This window comes from Schistocerca piceifrons, chromosome X, assembly GCF_021461385.2.
Source record: "Schistocerca piceifrons isolate TAMUIC-IGC-003096 chromosome X, iqSchPice1.1, whole genome shotgun sequence".
NCBI lineage: Eukaryota > Metazoa > Arthropoda > Insecta > Orthoptera > Acrididae > Schistocerca > Schistocerca piceifrons.
Window position 1 is genome coordinate 703,508,202 of NC_060149.1, and position 25,077 is coordinate 703,533,278.

The 25,077-nt window shown below is 45.3% G+C and overlaps 1 long non-coding RNA gene across 2 annotated transcripts in view; it reads left to right on the top strand.

Annotated features, from left to right (window-relative positions):
• LOC124723029 overlaps window positions 1-25,077 on the top strand; it is a 305,630-nt gene that overhangs the window by 277,922 nt on the left and 2,631 nt on the right. Inside the window, exon 6 of one of the 2 annotated variants that reach the window (XR_007006482.1) lies at window positions 17,784-17,878. The exons of the other annotated variant lie outside the window; for it this stretch is intronic. This is a non-coding gene — a long non-coding RNA (uncharacterized LOC124723029). Of the gene's footprint in view, window positions 1-17,783; window positions 17,879-25,077 lie in introns of those variants that run through there. 2 annotated transcript variants of the gene reach the window in all.

Consider the following 25,077-nt stretch of genomic DNA (forward strand, 5'->3'; position numbering starts at 1 on the left):
GAGGGAGGGAGGGAGGGAGGGAGGGAGGGAGGGAGGGAGGGAGGGAGGGAGGGAGGGAGGGAGGGAGGGAGGGAGGGAGGGAGGGAGGGAGGGAGGGAGGGAGGGAGGGAGGGAGGGAGGGAGGGAGGGAGGGAGGGAGGGAGGGAGGGAGGGAGGGAGGGAGGGAGGGAGGGAGGGAGGGAGGGAGGGAGGGAGGGAGGGAGGGAGGGAGGGAGGGAGGGAGGGAGGGAGGGAGGGAGGGAGGGAGGGAGGGAGGGAGGGAGGGAGGGAGGGAGGGAGGGAGGGAGGGAGGGAGGGAGACCGACCGACCGACCGATGTTCGCCATCTTTTGAAACAAATACAGTACCTTTCTCGGAATAGTGTTCATACAAATGGGTTTCTGATGCCCCACATTTAAATTGGCGTCTAGCTGGTTCACGCCAAGGTGACGTCTCATCTGTTAGTCGAACACTTGTGATCGTCATCTGTGGCGAACTAGGCCTATGGAAACATTGTCCGTGCCACATGGAAGATCCATCGTACATACTGTAGCAGAAACTGAAATTCTTTGCAATATCGGAAATAATATGGCCACTGCTTCTTGTACCTATTACCTCCCCATGTTCAAAGTCGGTTAACACCCCACGTACTGCTACACACATCTGTAAGAGCTTGTTTACACACTGACAAGCCAAAATACAAAGCCCACTGTCCACCGGAAGATAGAATGCCGGCTGGTGACGTTGTTGGCTCCTGACACGGTAAAGAAGGTGTAAAAGTGGAGCAGACACGAATAGAAATGATTTTTATCAACGATACGGGCCAAGATGGAGAAATCCACTAACATAAGGGACTTACACAGAGCAGATTTTCGTGGTCCGGCGCCTTGGAACAAGAATGTCAGGACGATGAAGCTGGTCGGCTGTTTTACTTGAACGGATGGTAGCCCGTTGGCTTAATTGGGTCCTGGAATCTCGGTATCTGCTGTCCCCTTACCAGTGTGGCTTCCGAGAGGGACGGTCTCCTATCATTTACTTCGCTTGGAATCTGCAGTTCGTCAGGCCTTTTCCCAGCGCCGCCATTTGGTTGAAGTATTTTCGACCTTGGCAAGGCCTAATGACACGGCTTGGCGCTGTCCATCATATCTTGCTTACACTTCATGAGTGGGGGTCTTTCGGGCGCACTCCAGATTTTTATCCGCCAGTTCCTGTTCCATCAGTCTTTCAGGGTTCGGGTTGGTACTGTTTATTAGTTCTCCATGCACCCAGGAGAATGACATCCCACACGGTTCCGTGTTGAGTGTACTTTTCCTCATTGCTGTAGATCGACTTGGGGCCTCCGTCGGTCCTTTGGTCATCCCTGCTCTGTATGTGGATGATTTCCGTATTTGGATTAGTTCCTCTTCGATGGCTTCTGCAGAGCGGTAGCTCCAGGCTGCTGTATGGCGTGCTTCTGCATGGACCCTCTCACACAGGTTTCAATTCTCTTCTTCAAAATAGCAGGTGGTCCACTTCTGTCACTGTACTATGGTCCACCCCAATACAGACCATCTACCTCGATGCACAACGATTACCTGTGGTCCCACAGTTTCGTTTCCTGGGTCTTCTTTCCAACAACAAGCTCACTTGGCTGCCTCATATCAGACTTCTGAAGATAGGATGTTTCTGTAAACTCAATGTTCTTAACTTCCTTGCCCACAAGTCTTCGGGTGCGGATCGTTCCACTCTTCTCCGCCTTTATTGGGCTTCAGTTCTGTCTCGCTTGGACTATAGTTGTCAAGTTTATGGTTCGGCTGCTCCTTCCACACTGCGCCTCCTGGATATGGTCCACCATCATGCCAACTATTTGGCCACTGGTGCACTCCCTACTAGCGCTGTTGATAGTCTCCTGGTTGAAGCTGGGATATCCCCCCCTTTCTGTTTGGCGGTCACAGCTTCTGGTTTCCTTTGCAATCGCTGTCCGTTCCTTTCCCACTCATCATTCCTATTCTATCCTGTTCCTAGACAAAGGACGTCGCCCACCTGATTTCCGCCCTCGGGCAGGTTTACCAGTTGGGCTCTGCCTTGCACCTCTCCACCATGATTTTCAGCTCCCTTGTTTGTCCTGTCTCCAATGTTCCCTTCCCAACACCCCCACCTTGGCTAGTTCCTCGGCCCCATATTCGGATGGATCTCCGCCGAGGTCCGGAACATTCCATTCCCTCAATGGTGTTCCGTTGTTTTTTCCGCCGAATTGCAAGGGAGTTTCAGGATATTGTTGTATTTTTACACCGATGGTTCTAAATCTGTTAATCATGGGGGATATGCCTCCACATCCTCTGTTGACATGGAAAATCATCTCCTGCCAGCTGAATTTGGGGTGATTACTATGGAACTGATGGCAATTTCCTAGGCCCTTACCTTTATTGAACAGTCCCAACTCAACTGAATTTTGTTGTGTATGGACTCAATGAGTGGCCTTCAGGCTATTGACTGGTGTTTTTCCCGCCATCCCTTGGTCTCTGCCATCCATGACCATCTCGCTAATCTTCACCATGCTGCTTGTTCTGTTGACTTTCTATGGGTCCCTGGCCATGTGGGTATCCCAGGTGATGAGCTTGCTGATTGTTTGGCTGGGGGAGCAGTCACTTAACTCCTTCTCTGTAACCCCTCCTGCAGCGGATTTACAGCTTCATATCACATCCCACTTCGCACAATCAAGGGCCAACTCTTGGGAGGCTACCTCCCTGTGTAATAAACTTCGTTCGATTAAGGTGACACCTTTCCCCTGGCATTCTTCCTTCTGCCTCTCCTGAAAGGACTTGACCATCCTGTATGGTCTCCACATCAGCCAGACAAGGCTGACCCACGGTTTTCTTTTGCGTAATGAGCCACCCCCATTTTGTGGTTGTGGAGTCTTCCAGTCAGTAGTCCACATTTTGGTGACATGCCCCTTTCTTTTGGCTCTGCGTACTAAGTACAGACCTCCCCGCACTTCACCATTAATATTATCAGACGATTCCCAAATGGTTGAACAGGTGTTCTCAGTTTTCTTCATGACAGTGGTTTTTATTTTCAGTTCTAAGGTTTTTAATCTCCCTTTGGAGTAGGGGCAGGGCGGTGAGGCTTGGGGGTGTCTAACACTTGTAATCTGTGTTACAAGATTCCTGACTCCCCTCCCTGGCCAAGATCCTGTTTTCTCTCCCTTTTACTGTTTTTATCGCTTTTTAGATTTGGTTAGTCTTCTTTTACAATACACTCTTTCATACTCTAGCAGTTGAACGCTTTCAAATAGTAGGTGGTCTTGCCTGTACTGCATCAGAGGTGGGATATTTTCTGCCTCTAGCATAGCCTTGGGGTTGCTCACTTGCTGACTTCCCTCCTCCTGTTTTCACCATTAATACTACTGCATTTTTACGATTTTTAGCCTTTTACCTTTTATCATTATGACTCTTCTGAGATAACTCCGTCTGATTGGACCACTTTTGAAACAAAGGACTGATGACCTTGATGTTTGGTCCTTTCATCCCCAACCAACCAACCGGTCGGCTGTTCACATGCTGCCCCCATGAACATTAATGGATAGTGACTGATAATGAAACCACTAGTAGATGGCATTGTGTTCGACGACCATGCCTCATCTGTGCAGACATGATGCAGAGTAAATTTCTGGAGCAGGCACTAGTGTTTCAAAACACTCTGTTCAGTGCATATCATTGACATCAGGCTCCGCAGCAGCCATCCCTTATGTTTTCCCATGTTTACTCAGCAGCATTTGTCAATTATGAATGCTGTGGGTACGACACCATAGACACTGGAAAGTGTAATGAAGGATGCCTGTCGACCAGTCGGATTAATCAGTTCTTGTTACACCGGCTAGACTGTTGTGTTCAGCTACACTTCATCCAGGCGAGTGGCTGCTCCAAACATATACCGCGTCATTGACACAGGCTAGTGGGGGCAGTACTACGGTACCGGGGACATGCAGCTGGGATGTCATAGAACCTGTGGTATAATGTAAAGCAATAGGATACCTTTGGACTTCGTGAATATTATTGTGGACAGCCTGCTTTTTTCCCCTCCCCCCCCTTCTCCACCATGCTTAATGTATTCCACAACAGCAATGGTATCTTCTATCAGGATAATTCTGGTGTCAAAAGGTGATAATCTTATTAGTGGTTTCAGAAGCAGGACATTGATGTTATGGTCACAAAATTCGCCTAATGTGAACTCTATGGTAGACATCAAATACACTATTGGACACCAGCAATGCATCCACAGGCCACTGACCAGTAACTTACAGGGGGAACTGCACGACCTGTGGTTAGACATCAGGTGTCACATACTTCAGGACTGCTGTATTGCGATGAGTAGTGGTACTAGGAGAAAGCTGGCGCATTTTGTTAGAGCAGGTTGCCTACATCAGGGGCAAGTATGCACTCAGGGAAAACCTATTGTTCTCCTTTGATTGACAGATCCTTAACCTATTGTTTTCCTAAGTGCCTTACCATGTCACCCCCATTTCCTTTTGATTGACAGGCACTTAACCTATGGCCCCACTGTCCCCTCCCCCTCACTGCTACAGGTGCACTTTCAGGTCTGAGTTCCTGGAATAGGCCCTCTTTCACTCTTATCAGTTTGATTGCCTAATTAATTAAATTGATCAATTAGTTGATCTCTATGGAGGGAAAGTGCCACACCCCCCTGGTGGGAAGTTCAAATTCCATCAAGAAATTGCACCCTCTACTAACATAAGAAAATGGCAGGGCAAAAAAAGGCACCTCCACTAACCCAAGTCACCCGATTGCCACCTCTTCCTAGGAATTAGTGGGAAAGACTCAGTTGATCGATCATTTGGAGGGTATTAGATTGTAGTGTATGGAATATTGTTTAAACAATTGACATTGTATGGAATATTGTTTAAATAGACAATTTAGATTTTCAGGCATTGTATGGAATATATGGAAATTGGTGGACAAGGATCTTATAACAGGAAATTCAAGTTTATGTTGTTTATTAAAAAAACTCAGTTTTGGGGGGGGGTGGTTTGGATTGCTCTTGCTCATCATTCTCTGCTGTTTGGAAACATGTAGATCTTGCAAGAAGCAATTACACAGGGCAAACATGCTGCATAACCTAATGTTCGTCACTGTACTCCGGGTGTCTTTACCTACTGTTTGGGCCCTTGTCAGCACTTAACCTAGAGTTCCGTTAACTGGTTTTCCATGACGCCCCTATTTCCTTAAACTGTTGTACCGCCTTTGATACCAAATTAAGTAATCGGTTATGTCCTCCCACCATTTTCTGGTACATGTTTCGAATTTCACATGCTTTACAACGCCATTTCTGACTGATTTTCCTTTGTGACCCAACCCTTTAAACTCTTGTACTGCGTTTTACATAAAAATTATGCCAATTAATGTAGTGTTCTGCACTTAACCTGCTGTTCTTCTCCATGTCACTCACTCACTCACTCACTCACATGTAAATTAAATCAGTATTCTTAATATGAATGGGATAGTTTTTTCTTAATTTGGTGAAATAGATAGAATATAGTTTAAAGAAACATTGCTAATAAATAACAACCTGTTTACGAAAATAGTTGCAGAATAACATAGCAGCCCGTCCATAAATTGTTACCCCTCATGCTTTCAACATATGCAAACGTTCTCACCGCTAAACGCCTGTGTACACTCGCGAAAACACCGTTAATCATAAAAGCATTATTCTTGTTTGGAAAGATAGCACTCTCTCTAAGCACAGACGGGAGGAAATCAGAACAATTACGCAAACAGAATTCTAAGCACTCTCATACAGAAGAGAGAAAAAATGGCCGGAATTTTCGGTATCCTACACTACAGGTCTGGAGACGTCATAATGCGACAGTGGCCGATGAGTGACGGCATACCCGCCAGATATGGATGGTCTGCTTCAACTTGTCTTTGAACACTCGCTTTCTCAGAACTTTCCGTACATACCTTGTCTCCATCTTGTATGAATCGTTTGTAGATGCTCCTACGTCCTGCACAATGGATGTCTTCTGAATGACTACAGCATTATCTACATCTACATCTATACTCCGCGAGCCACCTTACGGTGTGTGGCGGAGGGTACTTATTGTACCACTATCTGATCCCCCCTTCCCTGTTCCATTCACGAATTGTGCGTGGGAAGAACGACTGCTTGTAAGTCTCCGTATTTGCTCTAATTTCTCGGATCTTTTCGTTGTGATCATTACGCGAGATATATGTGGGCGGTAGTAATATGTTGCCCATCTCTTCCCGGAATGTGCTCTCTCGTAATTTCGATAATAAGCCTCTCCGTATTGCGTAACGCCTTTCTTGAAGTGTCCGCCACTGGAGCTTGTTCAGCATCTCCGTAACGCTCTCGCGCTGACTAAATGTCCCCATGACGAATCGCGCTGCTTTTCGCTGGATCATGTCTATCTCTTCTATTAATCCAACCTGGTAAGGGTCCCATACTGATGAGCAATACTCAAGAATCGGACGAACAAGCGTTTTGTAAGCTACTTCTTTCGTCGATGAGTCACATTTTCTTAGAATTCTTCCTATGAATCTCAACCTGGCGCCTGCTTTTCCCACTATTTGTTTTATGTGATCATTCCACTTCAGATCGCTCCGGATAGTAACTCCTAAGTATTTTACGGTCGTTACCGCTTCCAGTGATTTACCACCTATGGCATAATCGTACTGGAATGGATTTCTGCCCCTATGTATGCGCATTATATTACATTTATCTACGTTTAGGGAAAGCTGCCAGCTGTCGCACCATGCATTAATCCTCTGCAGGTCTTCCTGATTGTGTGACTATCCCATTCTATACCTGGTAGATTGAAGTCTCCCCCTATTACAATAGTATGATCACGAAACTTCTTCACGACGTTCTGCAGGTTCTCTCTGAGGCGCTCAACTACTACGGTTGCTGATGCAGGTGGTCTATAGAAGCATCCGACTATCATATCTGACCCACCTTTGATACTTAGCTTAACCCAGATTATTTCACATTCGCATTCGCTAATAACTTCACTGGATATTATTGAATTCTTTACTGCTATAAATACTCCTCCACCATTGGCGTTTATCCTATCCTTGCGGTATATATTCCATTCTGTGTCTAGGATTTCGTTACTGTTCACTTCCGGTTTTAACCAACTTTCCGTTCCTAATACTATATGCGCACTATTTCCTTCAATAAGAGATACTAATTCAGGAACCTTGCCCTGGATACTCCTGCAGTTTACCAATATTACGTTAACTTTTCCTGTTTTTGGTCTCTGAGGACGGACGTTCTTTATCAACGATGATAATGTCCTCTCTGGTAAGCCGTCAGGTATTTTATCGTTTCGCCCAAGGGGGGGTCCCTCTAACCTAAAAAAACCCCGTGTGCACGCCACACGTACTCTGCTACCCTAGTAGCTGCTTCCGGTGTGTAGTGCACGGCTGACCTGTCTAGGGGGGCCCTACAGTTCTCCACCCAATAACGGAGGTCGATGAATTTGCAACCATTATAGTCGCAGAGTCGTCTGAGCCTCTGGTTTAGACCCTCCACACGGCTCCAAACCAGAGGACCGCGATCGACTCTGGGCACTATGCTGCAGATATTAAGCTCAGCTTGCACTCCGTGTGCGATGCTGGTTGTCTTCACCAAATCTGCCAGCCGCCGGAAGGAACCAAGGATGGCCTCAGAACCCAAGCGGCAGGCGTCATTCGTTCCGACATGTGATACTATCTGCAGCCGGTCACACCCAGTGCGTTCAATAGCTGCCGGAAGGGCCTCCTCCACATTACGGACGAGACCCCCCGGCAAGCACACAGAGTGCACACTGGCATTCTTCCCCGACCTACCCGCTATTTTCCTGAGGGGCTCCATAACCCGCCTAACGTTGGAGCTCCCTATAACTAATAGGCCCGCCCTCTGTGACTGTCGGGACCTTGCCGGAGAATCGGCCACTGGCCCAACAGGCGAGGCATCCTGTGGTGGCTCGGAAACGATGTCATCACCACTAGGAAGCACCCCGTACCTGTTGGAAAGGGGTAAGGCAGCTGCCACGCGGCCAGATCCCACCTTCGCCTTTCGGCCAGGCACGCGCGAGCCCACCACTGTCCGCCATTCACCCTGGAGTGATGGCTGACCGGTAAGATGCTCACTGCCGGAAGACGCAGCGACATCAGGGGTTCCATGTGATTCCAAGGCCACCGAAGTAGGCATAGGTCTCACCACAGTTGCCCCAACGCCACTACGAGCCGACGCCTGCGCCTCGAGCTCGATGAGCCTAACAGACAAAGCCTCCACCTGCCCCCGAAGAGTGGCCAATTCTTCTTGCGTCCGCTCACAACCACCACAGTCCCTACACATGACTATGTTTACCCTACTCTATACGGTGACAAATTCCCAGGATAATCTTCTGATGAGCTACTCTGATAATCAAGAAACACTCACTGAAATACGAGACGCGAAAACTACGCTAGGTTTTCCCAGAAAAACTATTTAAAAGCTAAGCGCAGCAAATAAGTACAAAAACGCTTTATACAAACAGTACTCGCTGCTGCTGGTGCTCTCGCTCTGGCTGTCACAAGACAACTGCTGATTCAAGTGACTAGTGGCTAACGGCCGCGAAACAAACAAAAGACGGTTTTAGGGCGCTTTCTGTTCTAAACGATCAAGAAAACACTAAGAAATCTAACACGAAAACTACGTAAAGTTTTATCAAGAACTGTTAGTTACTATGCAGAGCAGATAAACACAAATAGAATCCCTTCCTTAGTGGAAGGTCGTAAACAAAATGCAAAATAAACGCTTTATACAAACAGTACTCGCTGCTGCTGGTGCTCTCGCTCTGGCTGTCACAAGACTCTATTTTGTACAGATTAACATACTGCATCAACAATTAAACTCAACGTGCACTACATATCGTAAAATAGCGTTCCCTTTCGACTGATTCCCCATATTGCACTTAAGTATGTGATCACTGTTTTGGTGCTAGCAACCCCTAGAATGTCGCCCATCCACAAAACTCGTGTGTGTGTGTGTGTGTGTGTGTGTGTGTGTGTGTGTGTGTGTGTGTGTGTGTGTGTGTGTGAATTTAAGTTAGACAATCACATTGATAAGAGTGAGAGGGTGGCCTATTAACTGCTTGTGAATCAAAAGGAAATGGGGGGTGACATGAAAAAGCACTTAGCAGAACAATAGGTTAAGTACCCGTCAAAGGAGAGCATAGGATTCCCCTGAGTGCATACCTGCCCCTGATGTAGCAACCCGCACTAAAAAATGAGCCAGCTCATTCCTAGTCCCACTACTTTGGTGGACCATGCCGTTATTAAGTAGGTGGTCATAATTCTTTGCAACCTCAATGGTCACTCTTGCTCCATCGCCTCATCTAGCCATATAATTTAGGTGTCACACACGGAGTCTTCAGAATGGACTTTTCACTCTACTATTGGCTTTTCTGTTTGCTCAGAGTGTGTACACCATGTGAGGTCCTTTAACTCTCAAGCACTCATATGCACGATCATTGAGAGGAAATTATCATATTTCCAATATGAATATAGGTAACCATTTACTGATTATTTTTTAAAATGAGATGAATTTTTAGAAATGTTGAATGTATACTGCAATGTATGTTCACCATTAATTTTAACACCATCTTTTAGTAGAGCCACCCATTGAATGTGGCGCTAGAGAGTTATATGGTATTTGCCAGGTGGCCTTTGCTGTGGCTGATTGGCGCCTATGGGGAGAGCCCTGATCAGAGTGGGTGGCATCAGGGCAGATGACCCACGATGAAGTGGATGTTATCTCTTGCTGGGGACCAAATGGCTACCGCAGTCTCCAATAAAGCAAAGGTTTATTTCAGTGCTGACAGGTATGACCCTAAATGGTTCCCCTCCCTAGCAACACCTTGGGGAACGTATGACTTCAGAGTGACAGGATTAATATTCGCGACGTTACTTAGTGTGCAGGAGAACTGATAATGACTCCTTTCTGGAAATGAAGATTGTTTTTTGTTAAGTACCTGGAGGATAAGCTTGGGAAGTCGCAGCACTGTCCAAAATGCGCAATGGGTCGGTTTTGATTCAGATGGCATCCCCAACCCAGTCCCAGGCGTTACTCGCCTGTGACAGGCTGGGTTATATTCCTGTTTCAGTTGCTCCCCATAAAAGCCTCAATGTGGTCTAGGCAATTATGTTTCATCATGTCCTGTTAAAGTTAGATGAGGCTATGTGCCAATTTAGAATGTGGCGTGCTAATTTTATCTGGCACGTTCACAGGGACCCAAAGACAATAGGGTTGCCACTGGTGCCCTCATCTTGGCATTTGAGGGAGATTTAATACCTCAAAACGTCAAGGTGATGGTGTACCGATGTGACATCAAACACTATGTCCCTCCCTGTATGCGGTGCTTTAAGTGCTGGAAATTCGGGCACATGTTCTCCCAGTGCCCTTCCAGTGCCACATGTAGAGAATGAGGATGTTCGCTGAAAATACTCCATGTGCGCCTCCGCCCACCTGTGTGAACTTTTAACAGCACAACTATCCCTGCTCGCTGGACTGTCCGTTACTCCGATAGGAGCGCAAAATTCCATGCTATCTCCTTATGCTGCCGCCATGACGGCGTCGCCATTGAGGACACAGCTAAACCCATCATCTAAGGTTACTCCAGTGGGCCCTAAGGCCCATCCATCTCCCTCCCCCCTCCCCCTCCAGTTGGCTGGGCGCATGTCTTCTTCCGTTGCTCCCAAAGTATCCACTTCAGGAGCAAGTCCCACACACCCAGGGGGCATTGGTCCCCTACCTCTAGCTGGAAAAGCAACAGCCTCCTCCAGCTCCTCTCATGTGGAAGGGGGTCCCTTGAGACCTCTCTCCCAAGGTCTCCACTAATGCCACAGTGGACACTCGCCAGTGGCTAAAGGAGCCAAAAGCTGCTGGGCAAAGAGCTTCATGGTGACCCTCAGGTGGCCACAGCACCACCACTCCCTATCAGTTCTGCATCCACGGATGAGCTGGAGATGTTAGTGTCCCCTGAGGACCTGGATCTCGCTGACTCATCCGAAATGGGAATGGATGTAAATACTCAATCAGTGGCAGCAGGCGACCCTGAGATATCTTGCCTCCTTGCACGCTTCATGCCTTCCCAGCCTCACAATGTCATCCTCCAGCAGAATTGATGCAGATTTTTCCACCACTTAGTTAAGCTATGGCAACTGTTTAGCTGACACTTGCTTTCTGCATTGCCCTCCAGGAAATCTGGTTGCCGGCAATGTGGACCCCTGCCCTTTGCAGCTATAGGGGTATGACAAGAACTGTAATGACTATAATAGTGTCAGGTGGATTTTGTGTACATGTCCTGAACTCAGTATGTAGTGAACCTGTATCCCTTCCCACTCCTCTTGAAGCTATGGCTGTCAGGATAAAAATGACACACAAAATAGCTGTCTGCAACGTATATCTTCCTCCAGATGGTACAGCACCTCAGAACGTATTGGCTGCACTGATTCAACTACTCCCTAAACCTTTCCTACTTTTGGGAGATTTTAACGCCCATAACCCCTTGTGGGGTGGCATGATGCTTATTGGCTCAGGTAGAGATGTCGAAAATTTACTGTCTTAGCTCGACTGCAGCCTCCTAAATACTGGGCCCCCACACATCAGTGTCGTTCATGGTACTTACTCGGTCATTGATTTATCTCTTTGCAGCTCAGGACTTCTTCGGTCTGTCCACTGGAGATCCCACGATGACTGGGTGGTAGTGGCCATTTCCCCATTTTCCTGTCATTCCCCCAGCGTCGTGCCCACGGACGCCTGCCCAGATGGGCTTTAAACAAGGCAGAATGGGAAGATTTCACCTCTGCTGTCACAGTTGAATCTTCCCCATATGGTGCCATCGATGTGGTGGTTCAGCGGGTAACTAGAACGATCCTTTCTGCGGCGGAAAACCCTTGTTCCTTGGGGTACCCCTGGCGAAAGATAGTACCTTGGTGGTCGCTGGAACTTGCTGAGGCCATTAAAGAGAGTAGGCGGGCTCTACAGCGACATACGCGTTCGCGTGCTTGTAGAAAAGATGGAAACAGGGGTGTTTGGAGAGGTACATGTCCACCATTGGGTGTCATACGTCACCTAAGTGTGGACGAAGAGCAGACGTGTTTTTGGGTACCAGTGCCCAACATGTGTCCCTAGCGTTAGCATAAATTTTGTGTTATATACCGACGCAAATGCGATAGCTGAGCACTATGCTCGAGCCTTAGCGTTGGATAATTATCCCCCAGCATTTCGCACCTTCAAAGAGCGGATGGAAAAGTACTCTTCTTCACTACACGCCACAGTGAACCCTATAACGCCCCATTTAGAGTGGAAGCTTCTCAGCGCCCTTGCACGTTGCCCTGACAGCTCCTGGGCCAGATGGGATCCACAGTCAGTTGATTAAACATCTCTCGTCAGACTAAAAGCGACTTCTCATCCTCAACTGGATCTGGTGTGATGCATTTCCATCGCAATAGCGGGAAAGCACCATCATACCAGTGCTCGAACCCGGTAAAAACCCGCTTGATGTGGATAGCTATCGGCCCATCAGCCTCACCAATGTTCTTTGTAAGTTGCTGGAACGTATGGTGTGTTGGCAGTTCGGTTGGATCCTAGAGTAATGTGGCCTACTGGCTCTGTGCCAGTGCGGTTTCCGCCTTGGTCGCTCTTACACTGATATTCTTGTGTCCCTCGAGTCTGCCATCTGAACAGCCTTTCCAGACGCAAACACCTCGTTGCCGTCTTTCATGATTTACGAAAATCATGACACGAGCTGGCGATATCATACCCTTGCCACATTGTATGAGTGGGGTCTCTGGAGCCCGCTTCTGATTTTTATCCAAAGTTTCCTATCACTCCGTGCTTTCCGTGTCAGTTCGTGCCCCACCCCCCCCCCCCCGAATATCCAGAAGAATGGGGTCCTGCAGGGCTCTGTATTGTGTGTATGTCTTTTAAGTGGCCGTTAAGTCTAGTAGCAGCTGTAGGGCGATCTGTCTCACCTTCTCTGTATGCAGAAGACTTCTGTATTTAGTACTGCTGCTCCAGTTATGGTGTTGCTGAGCGGCGCGTACAGGGAGCTATCCACAAGGCGGTCATGGGCTCTACCCTACAGCTTCCAGTTTTCAGCCACGAAATCGTCTTTCATGCACTTCTGTCGCTATCGCACCATTCATCCGGAACCAGAACTTTACTTCATGACAATCTACTCGCTGTAGTGGAGACATATTGACTCTTAGGACTGGTTTTCGACGCTTGACTGACTTGGCTTCCTCATCTTCGTCAGCTTAAGCGCAAGTGCTGGCACCACCTCAATGCCCTCCGCTGCCTGAGCAACACCAACTGGGATGCAGATACCTCAACGCTGCTGCCGCTTTAGAGCCCTCGTTCAATTCCGCCTTGACTACGGGAGTCGGGTTTATGGTTCAGCGGCGCCCTTAGCGTTACGTTTACTCGACCCTGTGCACCACTTACTCGACCCTGTGCACCACTGGCGTTAGACTAGCGACGGGACCTTTTAGGACGAGTCTGGTGACCAGCGTACTGGTGGAGGCCAGAGTCCCTCCATTGAAGGTTAGGCGTGCACAACTGCCCGCCAGTTGCGTTGCACACATTCGAAGTTCTCCTGAGCATCTGAGTTACTCCTTTCCCACTCGCGGCAGTTCATCTCCCGCATCGGGGTCAGGGCTCACGATTCCAATTCGCGTGCGATCCCTTCCCTCTGAACTGGAGTCCTTCCTTTTACCACCTCTACTTGAGGTCCATTCACGTACACCTCCATGGTGTAAACCTAGGCCGAAGCTTCGCCTGTACCTTTCACATGGCCCTGAGGACTTTGAAAACCCCGCCACTCTCTGCTGTCACTTTCTCTGTATTCTTGACGTGTTCCGGGGCTCGAAAGTGGTTTACACCGACGGCTCGATGGCTGGTAATCACGTTGGCTTCGCATATGTTCATGGAGGACATATTGAACAGCATTCTTTGCCCGATGGCTGCAGATGTATTCACTGCAGAAGTGGTGGCCATACTTCGTGCAATAGAGTACGTCCGTTCATGCTCTGGCGATTCGTTTCGTCTCTGCACTGACTCCCAGAGCAGCTTAAAAGCTATCGACCATCACTTGATAGCGTTCATCCAGGAGTCCATCTATGCCCTTGAACGGTCGAGTCGTTCAGTGGTGTTGGTCTCGGCCATGGGTCACGTCGGAATCCAAGGAAATGCACCAGTCGACAGGCTGGCCGAACAGACTACACGGAAACCGCTTCTGGAGATCGGAATCCCCGTCACTGACCTACATTCATTATTACGCCGCTAGGTTTTTCGGCTTTAGGAGACGTAATGGCTTAGTCTCAGTACGCACAACAAACTGCGTGTCATTAAGACGACTACGAATGTGTGGAAGTCTTCCATGCGAACCTCTCGCAGGGACTCTGTTGTTCTCTACCGGCTCCGCATTGGCCATATGTGGCTAACACATGGTTACCTCCTCGATGTCGCTGTGGCTCCCCTATGACACTCGTCCACATCTTGCTGGATTGCCCAATTTTAGCCGCTCTGCGGCGAACTTCTAACCTTCCCAGCACCCTACCTTCGGTGTTAAACGACAATGGGTTAACAGCAGGTTTAGTTTTACGTTTTATTCGTGAGGGGGGGGTTTCTATCATACCATTTAAGGTCGTGTGATTTGGCCTTCTCTCGTGATCAGCCAACTCAGACCACCTGCTCTATGGTTTTAATACCTTCTTCTACTTCTGCTTGTGGTTTACGTTCTCCCCGTTTTTTGTTCGTTCCATTTGTTTTTAGGTGTGGTTCCGGATTACTTTTCTCCTTTTTACTTTCCTAAGCGTACTTAGGATGCTTTTTACCTGAGCCTTCTTTGCGTCAGGAAAAAGGGACTGATGACCCTGTAATTTGATCTCTTTATACCTCAAATCAACCAACTAATAAGTGAGTTAACGCTTTATGGACAACCTAATTGTAACAACAATCTCGTCAATACCGCAGATACCAAATTCAAGAAAAGTATAAACTTGCATCAAAATTTAAAGACAAAATACTTCACGCTTAATCGCAAGCGCACAAACTGCAGAACTTTGGGCTCAGATTAGCTCAAATATAGCACGTTCCGAGCATGCCACATTAATTTTAAGCATCTTAAAACATCAAAACACAGTGATGTAATAAATCAAGCTATAAGTGCACTAAAAACATTAACTCGCAATCACGTAAACATCAGTTGTTAAGGGCAGAAGTCATGCCGTCGCAACGTCAGAAAAGCTGTATATAGGTAAACCCCTTTACATATTGACTATTCTATACAACTTGAACGTGATAAAGGATTAAAGTCTGCGAAGGATGTAAGTGTTTAGGAGTAAACTTATCAAATAATCAAGAACGTATATCAAAAACCAAATCATTTAGGGTAAAAACTACTAACCTAGGGATAACATCCATAATGTCTACAAGACAATAGTTGAGAGCTTGGGTTATTAGCATCTATGGGGCAGATATTTGAGAGCAAAACAAGGTGACCAGCACTGGAAATATGCTTCAGAAACAAGACAGATTGTGATGACTTGGCACAATGAAGATACGTTTCAGCATACTACAGCGCTGACCTAAGATTTGGTAAAAATTGTCCTAATCAAAAACTACATCCTATTTTCGACTGTCGTGTTCATCGTAAAAGCATGAGTAGTTTCAAAAGTGATTGTCTGGTCGCCACAACACAGGGGTTTCAACGACATGAGTAAAATGCGAATCGTAAAACTAATAAAAATGTTCGGGCACATTTCGATCAGTAAGGCAGAAGTTAGGACGACATCCACGCATTACGGCGGGACAATGGTTTGAGATAGTCTCTCTTTTTATTTCATGAAGTTCCATAAATGTCATGTCCTCTTCCAAGGCTCTTTCCAATGCCACAGAAAAAGTATATAGTTACATTAAAATGCTGTTTTAAACTTGTGACTCGCGGTGCATTCCTAACGTAGTCTGGGCGCTAATGACCGTTGAAGTTGTGCGCCCTAAAACCACAAAAAAAAGTTACATTAAAAGAATCTGTCATAATTTGCAGTAATAGACCGTCAACAATTACTTGCGCAAATAAATAAATTCGCCACAGTTTATTACTTAGCGACACCCGCACATCTATATATTTACTAGTTTTGAAAAATTTAGTTTCGACTGGCATAATTAGCTGCCGCAGCCTGTATGTGTTTGAATGCTTGTGGTACGATTTTCAACTATTACGTACATGACGAAAGGTTAAATGTTCCACTTTCTCTACCTCTTCGTGGACCACGTCACGTAGAATCTGTGGGAAGAATGTTAGCATATCCGTTAGTTTCCAGCATAAATTTTTAATTTTGCGCGTCACTGAAGTTGTCGACACTATGGTCCTACGGAGCGATCAGTGTATCTAGTCACATAATCTAGTGACACGCCTTACAGGACTAGATTAAGTGCAAAGCTATATATTAGCAAAGGGCTAGTTTATATTAAAACAGAGGTAAGACAAAACCATCCAGTATCATATTTAGATACATTAGTATATATATTCACAGTAAAGATTCCCACTTTTCTTTGGTACGTTAGTCTTTCCTCCATTTTGGTTTTGAACTTTCAGTTCAGTGGGGCGTTTTTATGGATCTACTTCACTGTCTGTACTTGTCACGTTCTTCTTTCTTAAATGACTTTCTTGCGATGGCTATAAGGTGTTCTAGTTCAGCATCAACATTCTTGATACTGCCTGACCTATTGCATCTTATAACAGCTCCAAAATTTGTTTCGGCCGTTTACCAATGCCATAATCCAGTGATTCAACGGAGTGCCAGAGCTGTAACGGTCTTGTAAATTTTTAAACCTGATTTTTTACGCTTTGTATTATTCAAATGCTTATTGGTCTTTTGCAGTCCTCTTAAACCTCTATATCGTAACCACAAGGTATACGGTATTCAAGTTTATAATAATGCTTGATTTAAGTTTCAATTATGACTATTTTACCTCGAAAATGATTTTTTTCTCTGGGAGACACCTCCTTCTGAGCCGGTATATTCACTCCATATTTGTTACATAAGCGTTTTCCTACTTCAAAGCCATTCTCTTCTCTAAATATCAGCGTGAGTGGTGAAAATAAAATAAATGATTTCTCTATAGAGAATTCATTCGGTTGCATCCATATGTTAATTATGTAATCTTTTCTGTAGAACTCATCAGCTGTGTATATATTTAAAGAAGATAAATTGCATGCTTCTCTCATATTGTTTCACTAGCATAATTTGTGCTAATTTTACACTAACATCAACCAAAATTATTTCACTAAACAATCAATGTTAACTGAAAAATGAGAGGCTGGGGCTATTGCTGGTGCTTCACGACGTTCAATTTTTTCCTCTGTTTTTGTTAAAATCTTTCTCGAAGTCGGCTCAAGATGAATTTTTAAGCTGAATTCATTATTTCCGTGTTCAAGCGAATCAATGTTGTATTTAACTATACCGTTACAAATTCTAACATTAACTATAGCTTCTATGACGAATCATTTTGTCATTTCTCGTATCCATATCTGACAATTTCCTTCCATGCCTAATGTTCGTGAGAAAAGAACGAAAGAAACAGTAACAAAAGTCTCATGAAATTGAGTAATTGCTAAATGTTTCGCAGTATATTGATGTTCTGTGCTGTATATACACCGGAGTAACTCTGTCTGATAATTCCTGATCCTTATTTAGTTACTTAATATGTAAATGAACGCAAGGAGTCACTAGTATTAGGTGACTTTCCTGTTTCAGGTGTTCTCTGCCAGGAAGGAAACTTAACGTCTATGAATTTACAATGGTTCGGCAAACAGTACAGGAAGACATCAGGATGACTGGCTGGTGCAAAGCTGAGCGAGCGATTTTTCTTTCGTCTAATATTGATACATTCGAAGGAAGATACTTCCCTAACCTTAGGAACATAGAATAATCTCCAATCATAGCTATAAGCGACAAAGTGTTAAGAATTACCCCCCTCCCTTCAAATAACTGACATAGGAAAGACTGTTTATAGTACTTAGGACGTACAGTGTCTGGTCACATTGTGACCACACGTAAACAGCATGCATATCCACCTTCTGCACGCAGACCGCTGCGACACATGGTGTCAGCGAGGTTCTGATAGGTACCGACAGAGGTGGAGCCATGTTGACTAGTGCCTTGGCCAGCTGCGCTAGATTTCTCAGTTCAGGTTCCACGACGCGAACAGCGCGATCGAGATGGTCCAATAGCTTCTCGGATGAGTTCAGATCCGGACGATTTGATGGCCAGGGGAGTAAGGTAAACTGAGCGTAGTGTTCTTAGAAGAACGCAGGAACACTGCGGGCTGTGCGACACGTTACATTGTCGTGCTGGTAGAAGGCATCGAGCCGGAGAACAGCAAACTTCATGTATGAAGGGCATGATCCCCAAGAGTACATCATTCTTAAGGTGATGCAGTGTGGCTTCCAGAAAGACGAGATCACCCAGCAAATGCCGTCCGGCGTGGGTCTTTCCAACGATTGTACCGTGATGTTTGCTTTCAGATATTTCACGCAGTCCATGCTAACTGCCACTTGTCCGCTGGAGCGTAAAATGTGGTTAATCTGAAAAGGCCACCTGCCGCAACTCAGTGGATGTCCAAGTGCGGTACTGACGTCCAAATTCTAGCCTTCGTGAACGATGAAAAGCAGTCGGCATGGGTGCACGATCTAGGAGCCTGCTGCAGAGCCCCACACGCAGCGTCATTCGCTGAACGGTCGTTGAAGACTGTTGCTGGCCATTTCATCTGGATGGTCAGGTGCTCAACAGTTGCAAGTCTATTCGCCCGTACACATCTCCGCAGGCGTCGTTTACTCCTGTCATCTATGGTCTGCGGTGCACCTGAGTTGCCTCGACGCCAGTTTTGGATAGTGGCATTATGCCATGCGCCGTGCACTTCAGCCGCGGTAGCACACGAACAGTTTACAACTCAACCGTTTCGCAGTTGCTTCCACCTTTGTTCCGAAAGCAAATGATTAAGCCCTTTCGGACGTCACATAAATCGCTCAGTTCAAACATTACGACGACTGCACTATTCTCCCTTTCCCCCAGACGCACTTTATATGCCTTCCACTGCTAGTGCTGTCACCTACTGTCTGTGAGTTATTGCACGTTGACATTGAATGTAGGACGTGGTCACAGTAATGTGGCCTGTCTATGTACTGTAGAGATGCTCTTGAGCTAAACTAGAAAATTTTCTGTAAAAGAAAAAAGGCGGACAGTTGAAGTAAAGAATAGTGGAAAAACTCCAAAGTGAGGCCTATTTGAGTAGAGACATTGTGGGATACGTTCCTCCCATTCCTGAAAACATCCCTGCGTTTCGTTTCCCTTCACTGTATGAGGAAGCCCCGTCGTTTCGCCTTATGGAGCCAGAAAGCGTATGTAGGAAACGGCTCATTCACTGTAGCTGGACTGCTGGAGGAAGTTCGAGGAACAGCCACGTACTAATGTGGAACCACAAACAATACCTACCGCACTCCGACGGACGTACATCGTAGTTAAAGTGTGTGTGCGCGTGCGTGCCCCCCCCCCCCTTTTCAGGCCGATTGATTTCATACAAAATCGTTGAATTTTCGACAGTTTCCTACGCGTTTGTCATCAGGAGTAAAATTGACAGCTGTGTATGACCAGCGAGCCAAGAGATAATTATAGAGTTATTTCATCCCAGTGTGTGGGGGTTATATCTTTCGGTTGTTCTAATAATCTTCCGATCGTACTTCATTTCACGTAACGGATGACTTATTTTGGTTATCTTAGTTTTATTTTTTCTTTTGTCGGCATGTGCGATGTGCAGCAAGTAGGACCAACGAGTGCTGATGTGCTGGTGACTCCTACGCCTACATGAGAATGTTGAGTCATCTGCTGTAGTAAACAAAACTTGCGACATTGTGTAAGTGCTCCCGTAGGTATGGGACGCTTGCTCCGATGGGTAGTCCGGCGCTAGTTTCAGCTAATCGTAAGAGGTCTGCTTTGGGCATTTGGACATGTTGGTCCACAGCATTTCGTGGATCGTAGATTGAGATGTGGGTTCTGTTTACAGTATGGGTACCCAGCTTTATAGGAATAATGTGCGGACAGCGGCGCTGCAGGATCTGCATTATTAGTAACGACGAACCGTTAGGTACTGGTAAGGCGACGTAGCATTGAAACATACAAACCAGTATCCTTCAGTTGCAGGTAGTCAAAATGAGTCTGCATATGGTGAGTAGACCTTTAATCTTAATGCTGTTTCATCGAAACACCAATGGAACTGCTGCTCTTTCAGAGTATCAACGCATTAAAGGGATACGGAAAGACCCCCTTTTCTGACTGTTTCTGGAGAACATAATCTGGAACAGGTCAGGGATATGAGACTAGCAAAAATAGTACGTATCTGTTGGAATACTTAACTTTAATCCATAATTGGTGAACATCGCTCTTGACGGTACATGTTTTACAGCATCAATAGTAACTGGTAATGGCGCCTTGCTAGGTCGTAGCAAATGACGTAGCTGAAGGCTATGCTAAATATCGTCTCGGCGAATGAGAGCGTAATTTGTTAGTGAACCATCGCTAGCAAAGTCGGCTGTACAACTGGGGCGAGTGCTAGGAAGTCTCTCTAGACCAGCCGTGTGGCGGCGCTCGGTCTGCAATCACTGATAGTGGCGACACGCGGGTCCGACGTATACTAACGGACAGCGGCCGATTTGAAGGCTACCACCTAACAAGTGTGGTGTCTGGCGGTGACACCACACATAATTCTTAAGTTGGAATTAACTGGTGATTTGCGAAATGCTGCTGGATGAAGCCGACGACTAATTGAGCCAAAAATTGTTGGAGTTGCTGGTGTCATGGCTCAAAATGCTGGACGGCTGAAAATTCAAAGGTCCACTTCCGGAAAACTGCTGCGAACAGCTGTGAAATGGTACCTCCAGTGCGGCTCCAGGCTGTCGTGGTGCATATGGTCGTCACATTGAAAACGTTTGTAACCTGGAACGTAAACATGGTACACAATTAACAAATGTTTTCCTCTCATGTGGAAATTAAAATGCCACCTTCAATGGCTTATTCCTTACTTCTCTTGCGCATATCCTAACCAATCGTTCCACAAAGTTTTATTGTCCTGCATCACTCATTTTTCAAGGGGGCTCTCGCAAGTAGTGAAGTGTTAACTATCACTACCCTGAGTTGCGGATAGGAAGAGTGTTTAAGATAATGCTAAAGTACTTCACACTCGGCGTCCACTGGTGATACGACCTGGACATAGAGCCGAGCGAAAAGGGTGTTAGCCTCGTCTGGGTTGTACCTCAGACGGTTTGCTCTAGATGAGAGTTCATCCAATCGTTTCAACAGTTAAACATGGAGCATGTGGGGGCTCGTGCTCGTATTAAGAAGCTCCATCTCATGAAAATGTGACACTGACAGTTCGTGGCCTGCAGTATTCCAGTGCTGTGCGCTCCGACCTCTAGCCAGTACAGATTACGGGCGGATGTGGAAGGACCGCCCCTGGAGTGCCATGGCTGGCACAGCGTGGAAATAATTTATTACCCTAAAAGTTCTGTGCGGTAAAAGTACCAATAGTTTATTTTAGTCTTAATAAAGACAGCTCTTCACGGTAATCACTGGTCAGCGTTATTTTCCTTGTTTCCTACGGTACGTGTGTTGTGAAAAAACTTCGGAAGAAGAAATTTGAAGACAGTAACAAATTATAGACGAATAAGGCACATTTTAAAATAACTACTGGTATCAATAACGGTTTTATCAACTCTTATCAGTTTAGGTGTTCATATCGTCGCTTCCCAGTCTTACCGTCCTTATCTTCGTATTGTTCTCCATACATGCCACATATTTCATGAATAAGTGTTTCAGAATGCAGACAGCGAGTCGTGGCTACACAGCATTTTTTCAAGTCTTTCCTAGAGAGTTCGATGACGTGGTCCCTTCCGTAGTAGGTACATAATTATTCTCTTTAGAAATTGAAACCTTTCTTCCCACTGAATTACAGAACTTCCTTTCCAGAAGCATTTCGCCTCTAATATATGAGAAGGCACCTTTGTGTCTGTCTTAATTTATCTACCTAACCTTTAATGTAAAACGTGAAACGCTTCTAAAAATACTCTATTTCGCCGCAAGAAAAATGTATCTGGCGTAATAAAAAGAATATTTATTATTGCTCTTAATACACTGTTACTATAACGCGTAGTTTACTGTTACATATACCATATCACGCTAATTAACTAAAATAACATAATTATTCTTAAAGGGTTGAAGTAGACCGTGTGCAGCAACATCTCCTACTTGCCTGACAAACTTTCTAGCTACCAATGTACTGAGTCACAGCTCCATAATCTAAAACACTATTCGCTGTCAATATATGCACTGAGCGATGATGGTATCAAAGGATCTGCGGTTCTGAGTGGACCTCATTGGTTCCTGTGGGGAAATATTTGTATACTGAGCTCAGTGCTTAGCCACTCGCGAGAGTACCTTTCTGAAAGTATAGACGCTTATTTTTTCTCGTAAGCATAGAAAACATATGATAGGGGCAGATAGTCCAGTCAACTAACAAGGAGACGGCACGACCGTGGGATCCGGGATTTGTCCGAAATTTTGTGTGGTGAAAGAGGACCCCTAACACCTCACGTGGTTAAAATATTAGGACGCACTACTCGGAAAATCCCGAGAAAAGTCGAGCCAATGTTTCTTAGGTGCCTTATGAGTATAAACAGTTAGTCCATTCCCGAGCCGCCGTCTGGCCTACCTGGTTAGCCGTCGGACCCTTACGCTAGAGGTCTCGGGTTCGATTTCTCCTCTGGCACTTTTCTCCTTCTGTTGCTTGCAAAATTGCAGATCATTGTTACAGGAGAATCGTGAAATTAATTCCCGGGAAGACTGTATAAAAATTCAATCTATAATTTACCATCAGTTATCGTCACCAATATTCCGAGACATTCAATATGCCTGGTTTGCCTCAAAATTATCGGAAACTCAAAACATTTTCGTAAATGTTAATGGGCATATTTTTGTACAGATTTATTGCAAACGCCCTGTGATTGTAAAAAAATCAGCTTTTATATGTTGCACAAGATGTCGCAAAAATTATTGCTTTGTTTGTTTTTACGATGATTACCACTGCGGTTCTTGTTTATAATTACTATATGTACAAAAATTGAATGTTTCCCAATCCAATTTGTTATTCTGATTAGAAACCCAATGATTCTTCTTATATACTTTACGATGAAAAATGGAAAACCCACCGCCATGAATTATGTTGTTGGACAAGAAGAAAATAATTTTTATTCAATAATGTAACTAATTTGTTAAAGATAATGGAGGTTTGGGAAACTTTCTGAATCATTGGTGGAATAACAAACGAAAATGAAACGGAAGAAAAAAAGTGCCAGAGAAGGAATAGAACCAGAGGCCTCTGGCGTAAGAGTCCGAGCCCTAAACATCTAGGACAGACGGCGGCTCGGCAATAGACTAACATTTTAAACTCATAAGGCACCTAAGAAATTTATAACATTTTAACCACGTGAGGTGTTAGGGGTCCTCTTTCACCACACACAATTTCGGACAAATCCCCGATCCCACGTTCGTGCCGTCTCCTTGTAAGTTCTAAAGATCGTTGTGAAAATCTGCTTATGTGCAATCTAGTAGTTAAAAACAGCATAATACAAAATAAAAATGTCTGTCACTGTTAAGTAAATCACACATATTTCATGCATTATTCTTGATTATGTAGGTCATCCACAAAACTTCATTATCTTGCAAATGCAAAGTTTATCTAGATTCCATGTTGAAGTGAAAGTTTTTCCATAAATAGATATGGCGATACAATTTATGGTGGATGGAAATTCTGCGAAAATTAGGCTGGCTAGGTAGGACTAGTCATTGTTAATACGGGGAGCCTTCCCAATTTCGTTGTATGTGGGAAGAGAGTTTGGACCCCATGTCTTCCTCATATTCTTCCTCCTAATTAAATATTCATACCTATTACTCAGTCTGCAATTCGTAACCTGTCACTCTCGCTAAGCAGAAATGTCTTCCCGTCTTAACACTCCTTGTACCGCCTGTAAACACTGACACTGGTAGTAGGGTTACCTTCGTATGGCCCCACTCTCCACTGTTGCCAAATTTATTCAAGACGGCGGCGATAGAAGTGATAAAGTTGCAGTGATGTAACTTTCCGTTACTATCCGCAGGAGGGCTCTTCCATTCAGAAGAATGGGTTTCGAACTGCTTCATGGTGCATGCATTTTTAAAGGTTCTTTTTTCTGAGCTAGTTTGCTTTTGATGTCCTCCATGCAGCGTCCATTATCAGTTACTTCTATGTCTAGGTATTTGAATTCGATAACTTAATCTACCTCCTGACTATCAATCCTGATGTTAACTTTCTTGCTCTTCTCATTACTTTCATCTTTCCTCGATTTACTCTCAATCCATATTCTGTGCTCCTAGGGCTGTTCATTCCATTCAGTGGCTCATGTAATTCTTCCACACCTTCACTCAGGATAGCATTACAGTCAGTGAATCGGGTCATTGATTTAACTTCACCTGACGCTTTTAATCCCACCTCTGAATGATTCATTCATCTCCATCACTGGTCCCTCGATATACAGACTGATCAATAGGGGTGAAGACTACATCCATCTCTTACACACTTTTTAATCTGAGCACTTTTTATTCCCTATTCCCACTTCGCTCTTATTCATGTTGTATATTACCCATCTCAGCCTATATCTTGCGCGCCTCCCCCCCCCCCCCCACTTTCTCAGAATTTCGAACATCCTATGGCATTCTTTCATTGTTGAACGCTTTCTCAACATCAACACATCCTATGAGCATGTAGTGATGTTTTTTTTCTTTAGTCTTGCTTGAATTATCAGTTGCAGCATTGGAATTGTCTTTCTGCTGTCCTCACCTTTCCTAAAGCTAAACTGATCGCCATATAACACACACCCTTAAATTATCTTTTCCATTCTGTATGTATTATAACATGTTGTAAAGTACATGAGCTGTTAAGCTGATTGTACGACAATTCCCAAAC